A 6,000-nucleotide genomic window follows, 5' to 3' on the forward strand; every position below is an offset into this window, starting at 1 on the left:
CTTGAGTACCTGTGTATAATGGAATTCAATGGGGAACTTGAGCATTTTTCCGAAGATTTTCTGGAAAAATGATTGAGTCCCCAATTAATTTCCACTATACCCAGTACTGGAGCCCATCCGAGCAGCCAACTGCTCACTATGAGTACCGAGCACCCAACCATGGTAGTTGTCGCTCATCACTAGTTATGAGTACCAAGCACCCAAGCATGGTAGTGCCCGCTCATCACTAGTTATAAGTACCGAGCACCCGAGCATGGTAGTGTCTGCTCATCACTAGTTACTAGTACCGAGCACCCGAGCATGGTAGTGCTCACTCATCACTAGTTACTAGTACCAAGCTGTTGAGCATGGTGGTGCCCGCTCAGCACTAGTGACGAGTACCGAACACTCAGGCATGGTAGTGTCTGCTCATCACTAGTTACAAGTACCGAGATCCCGAGCATGGTAGTGCCCGCTCATCACTAGTTACGAGTACCCAGCACCCGAACATGGTAGTGCTCGCTCATCACTAGTTACAAGTACTGAGCTCCCGAACATGGTAGTGCCCGCTCATCACTAGTTACAAGTACTGAGCTCCCGAGCATGGTAGTGCCCGCTCATCACTAGTTACGAGTACCGAGCTCCCGAGCATGGTAGTGCTCACTCATCACTAGTTACAAGTACTGAGCTCCCGAACATGGTAGTGCTCGCTCATCACTAGTTACAAGTACTGAGCTCCCGAACATGGTAGTGCTCGCTCATCACTAGTTACAAGTACTGAGCTCCCGAACATGGTAGTGCCCGCTCATCACTAGTTACAAGTACTGAGCTCCCGAGCATGGTAGTGCCCGCTCATCACTAGTTACGAGTACCGAGCTCCCGAGCATGGTAGTGCTCACTCATCACTAGTTACAAGTACTGAGCTCCCGAACATGGTAGTGCTCGCTCATCACTAGTTACAAGTACTGAGCTCCCGAACATGGTAGTGCTCGCTCATCACTAGTTACAAGTACTGAGCTCCCGAGCATGGTAGTGCTCGCTCATCACTAGTTATGAGTACTGAGCTCCCGAGCATGGTAGTGTGTGCTCATCACTAGTTACGAGTACTGAGCACCCGAATGGTAGTGTGTGCTCATCACTAGTTACGAGTACTGAGCACCCGAGCATGGTAGTGCCCGCTCATCACTAGTTACAAGTACTGAGCACCCGAGCATGGTAGTGCCCTTTCATCTCTAGTTACGAGTAACGAGCACCTGAGCATGGTAGTATCCGCTCATCACTAGTTACGAGTACTGAGCACCCGAGCATGGTAGTGCCCGCTCATTACTCACCAAATACTGACTGTGTGCACGTGGTCTAAAGGCTGCTTTACATGTGTCGATTTCATGAGCGATCACATGTGCAATCGCACCCGCCCCCATCGTTTGTGCGCCATGGGCAATTTGTTGCCCGTGTCGCACAATGTTGTAACCCCCGTCACACGCACTTACCTTCCAAACGACCTCGCTGTGAGCGGCGAACATTCTCTTCCTGAAGGGGGAGGGACGTTTGGCATCACCGCGACGTCACACAGCGGCCGGCCAATCGAAGCGGAGGGGTGGGGATGAGCGGGACGTAAACATCCGGCCCACCTTTTTACTTCCGCATTGCTTGCGGCCGCAGGTAAGCTGCAGTTCATCGTTCCTGGGGTGTCACACGGAGCGATGTGTGCTGCCTCAGGAACCATGAACAACCGGACGCTCGATTTTTAGAAAATGAGCGACGTGTCAACGAGCAACGAGAAGGTGAGTATTTTTGCTCGTTCACCGTCACACGTAGCTGTCACACGCTACGATATCACTAACGATGCCGGATGTGCGTCACTTACGACGTGACCCCGCCGACATCTCGTTAGATATATCGTAGCATGTAAAGCCCGCTTTAGACATCACAATCTGTACATGGACCGTGAAAGTTGGACATGTGAAACCAGCCTTAACCCGGCCATACACATTAGATGGCTGAGCGAAGAACGACGTTTCGGCCAAAACTCATTTTGGCCATCTTTGCCAGGAGAGCTACCTTGGCCCAGCGCTGCTGTGTTCTCTATGAGAAAGCCCCTATCCGGCATCATTACCCGCCACCTTATCTCTGGGGGAACAAAGTATTCTATCCAAAATGTGGATAAAATACTTATGTGGAAAAAATGGCAACAAGTGTGAAGAGTCCTGACGATCTCGTCACATTAGGGCTCATTCATACACGTGACATATACTGACCATGGGAAAATCTGAGCAATGTTATCGAATAGCCCCATCCTAATGAAGTTTTTCAGAGTCTTTGTCATAATTCAGACTCGCCTATTCAAATCTATGGGTGTGAATAGAAAATAAATATGTTACATCCCATATGGATGATGAGTATTGCATCTGATTTTTATGAATACATTGCAAATGTTGTACATAGGAAACGTTATTTGGTTTTGTAAATTTAAATAGAAGTAAATAGACGTCATACGGATTTAAAAAACTTATGCACGGGCGAAAATAATCCGTTTTTTTCTGGATGAAAATTGGACGGTTTTTCATACACTTACACCCTGCAAGCAGGTTGCACTAGTGACACAGATCATAATTCGTATGCAATGTGTGACAGTATATTTTATTCCTATTTAATTTAAAAAAAAAAAAAAAAAAAAACATTTTTGGATTTTTTTTTTTCAATCCTGATATTGCTCGTACACATAAAACCGCAATGTGTGTTTTCTGGATTGTGGTGCACGTCAACAATGCCGTGTGCTTAAAGGGGCAAATGCGCCAAGATGCTTGAACGTCTATATTGGACGGATGCCGCCATAAAAATCTAGAAAAAAAACTTCAGGGAAGAGATTGCGCTGAAGGTATCGGATCCGGTTTGCGTAATGTGAACAGCGCTCTATACTGTATCTGCTCAGACGTTGGAAGGATTATGACAATTGCTAATAACACTGCTAACGCTCCGACCGATGGTTCCAGAACCATAAACATGGCGATTATCATTGTCAGGGGGGTTGTTAAGGGTTCCAGTTTCGCCCATAGCCGGGATAACTAATCAATTAGTAATCAGTCGTTTAATTATCACCCAGGATCAAATTGTCTTTGTTTTCAAGGTCAACAGCCACCTCTCCCATACAGGTCTCTACACAATAACTAACAAGTTTCCCCCTTGCTGCAGAGCCCTGACTACCCCATCTATGTACAGCCAGCCTGCTGCAGCTGCTCCCCCATATCATCACCCACTAATTAATGCCAGAGTCATTAGCAAACAGTTAATGATCGCAGATTGATGAGATCGCCTGCAATTACCTTACGTGTGTGACCAGATCGATAAAACAAATTCTCGGTGTCCTTCTTTCGCTTTGCTTATAGCTGGCGAGAGACCTGATCGCCAAGAGCACTTTGACAACTGGGAGGTTAGTGCGCAGGCGCCCGCGCTGGCTCACGGGAAATGTAGTTTTTCTATGCGTAGGCGCATGATTTCTAGGCTTCAGGGGGGAGTTTGTAGCTTTCCACAGCTGCAGTGTCAATAAGCTGTGAACCTGCCTACATCACATCAGATGACACACTGCGCAACCCAGGCAGGCAGCTGCGGGGAGCAATGACAGGCAGAAATCTGCAGACGTCATAGAGTGTGCAGAGTGTGAGGTCATCAGAGCGTGTCTAATAGGCCAATCAGATCACTTGTCTCATTTTCGAAACTGCTGAGGGAAATTAAAAGCTGCGTTCTTATTGGTTGTCATGGGCAACCACTTGTCTATGGGAGGTGTGTGTATGTGTGTGTGTATATATATATATGTATATATATATATATATATATATATATATATTTTATATAATTTTTTTTTTTTTTTGCACAGTGTATTCATATACACACATATACATACATACACATATATATATATATATATATATATATATATATATATATATATATATATATATATATATATATATATATATATATATACAGGACATGGGCTTTTTATTACTATTTTAGTAGCAAAAAATTAGGTTTGTGTCACCAATTATTTTATTTTTATTTTTCCCGTTGATGGGCATAGTTTTTACTGGTACCATTTTGGGGTTCATAAAATTTGATGATTTTTCTATGGTATTTTTTTATTTTTGGGGGGATGGGGAAAATAGAGGTGATTTAGACTTTTATATTTTTATTTTTTGGATATTTTTAAAAAACTTATTTTTACTTTTTTTTGGTACGCTGCAATATTGATCGTGGGTTTAAGTCCTGCTCAGCGGGACTTAAAATATTATGATCTCCTATGAAGGACAGCCTGTGGCTGGGCTTCACAAGAGCTCTTAGGGTAAGAACGCACTTTGCTTTTTACCTGCTTTTTACACTGCAGCGTTTAATGCCAAAATGGATGTGTTCTGCTTTTCAAGCAAAGTCTATGGGAATTTGGTTTTCTAAACCCCACTATGTAGTTCAAACTGCAGCCTTTTTGTTGCAGAACTTTGGTCAAAAACTCAGCTTTGCAGTCCAAAACCTAAATGGCAAAAACAATTGACATGTCAATGCCTATGGAGCTCAAAATTCCTGGGACTTCTAGTGTTAACCCTCTTGAGCATGGAGTTCACTAGCGCTTCACAGGAACCACTGGATCCTCTTCTCTCTTCCATGACAACATCACAGAGCTGGAGGATGTTAGAGACTTTGTGCTCCCCCACCTTGTGTTTTGAGGAGACCCCACAGATGCTCAATAGGGTTTAGGTTTTGAGACACCTTGGCCAGTTCTGCACTTTTACCCTCAGTTTCTTTAGCAAGGCAGTGGTCGTCTTGGAGGTGTGTTTGAGCTCATTTTGGAATACGAAGAGAGAGGATCATGCTCTGCTTCAGTGTGTCACTGTACATGTTGGCATTAATGGTTCCCTCAATGAACTGTAGCTCCCTACAGCCAGCAGCACTCATGTAGCTTCAAACCATGACACACCCACCACCATGCCTGACTGTAGGCAGGACATACTTGTCTTTGTCCTCTTAACCTGGTTGCTGCCATGCACGGTTGACACTATCTGAACCAAATAAGTTTATCCTGGTCTCTTCAGACCACAGGACGGTTCCAGTAATTCATGTACTTAGTATGCTTGACTTCAACAAACTGTTTTCTTGTGCATCATTTAGAAGAGGCTTCCTTCTGGCACAACTGCCATGCAGAGCAATGTGATGCAGTATGTGGTGTATGGTCTGAGCACTGACAGGCCAGACCCCCCACCCCAACAATCTCTCCAGCAATGATGGCAGCACTCATGCATCTATTTTGAAAAGACAGTCTCTGGATATGACACTGAGCACTTGCACTCAGCTTCTTTGGTTGACCATGGTGAGGCCTGTTCTGAGTGGAACCTGTCTTGTTAAACCACTGTATGGGCTTGGCCACCCTGCTGCAGCTTGGTGTGAGGATGTTGGCAATCTTATTATAGCGTCAGCCATCTTTATGTAGAGCAACAATTCTTTTTTCAGATCCTCAGAATTCTTTGCCATGAGAACACATGATGAACTTTCAGTGACCAATATGAGGTAGTGTGTGAGGGATGACACCAAATTTATCACACCTGCTCCTCATTCACACCTGAGACCTTGTAATACTAATGAGTCACATGACACCGGAGAGGGAAAATAGCTAATTAGGCACAATTTGACCATTTTCACTTAGGGGTGTACTCACTTTTGTTGCCAGCAGTTTAAACATTAATGGCTGTGTGTTGAGTTATTTTACATGTAAGGCTGGGGTTACACGACGACTTTGGCTATGACACATCATGTGGCCAAAGTTTGCTGGGTGTTGCTGCTACAAACCAGTGTATTACAAGTAAGTGGGGTACAATAGAAAACACTGGGGGTTTTTTGCAACTTGCTTGTTGCAGTTGCAATACCGCATCATCAAAAAAATAAAAACGTGACGGCTCTTGGAATATGGTGACACGACCACCCAAAAAAATTTTTTTTGTTTTTATTTTCAAATTTCTAATTTTTTCTTTCCACCAC

The 6,000-nt window shown here is 44.3% G+C and overlaps 1 protein-coding gene across 2 annotated transcripts in view; it reads right to left on the reverse strand.

Annotated features, from left to right (window-relative positions):
• The window catches only part of CPEB3 (cytoplasmic polyadenylation element binding protein 3), a 189,507-nt gene extending 185,916 nt beyond the window's left edge, over nt 1-3,591 (reverse strand). For both annotated transcript variants that reach the window (XM_075348561.1, XM_075348558.1), the window contains exon 1: nt 3,303-3,591. The gene's annotated coding sequence lies outside the window, so the exon portion shown is untranslated. The remainder of the gene's footprint in view (nt 1-3,302) is intronic.
• Between the last annotated feature and the right edge of the window lie 2,409 nt (nt 3,592-6,000).

This window comes from Anomaloglossus baeobatrachus, chromosome 5, assembly GCF_048569485.1.
Source record: "Anomaloglossus baeobatrachus isolate aAnoBae1 chromosome 5, aAnoBae1.hap1, whole genome shotgun sequence".
NCBI classification, from domain to species: Eukaryota; Metazoa; Chordata; class Amphibia; order Anura; family Aromobatidae; genus Anomaloglossus; species Anomaloglossus baeobatrachus.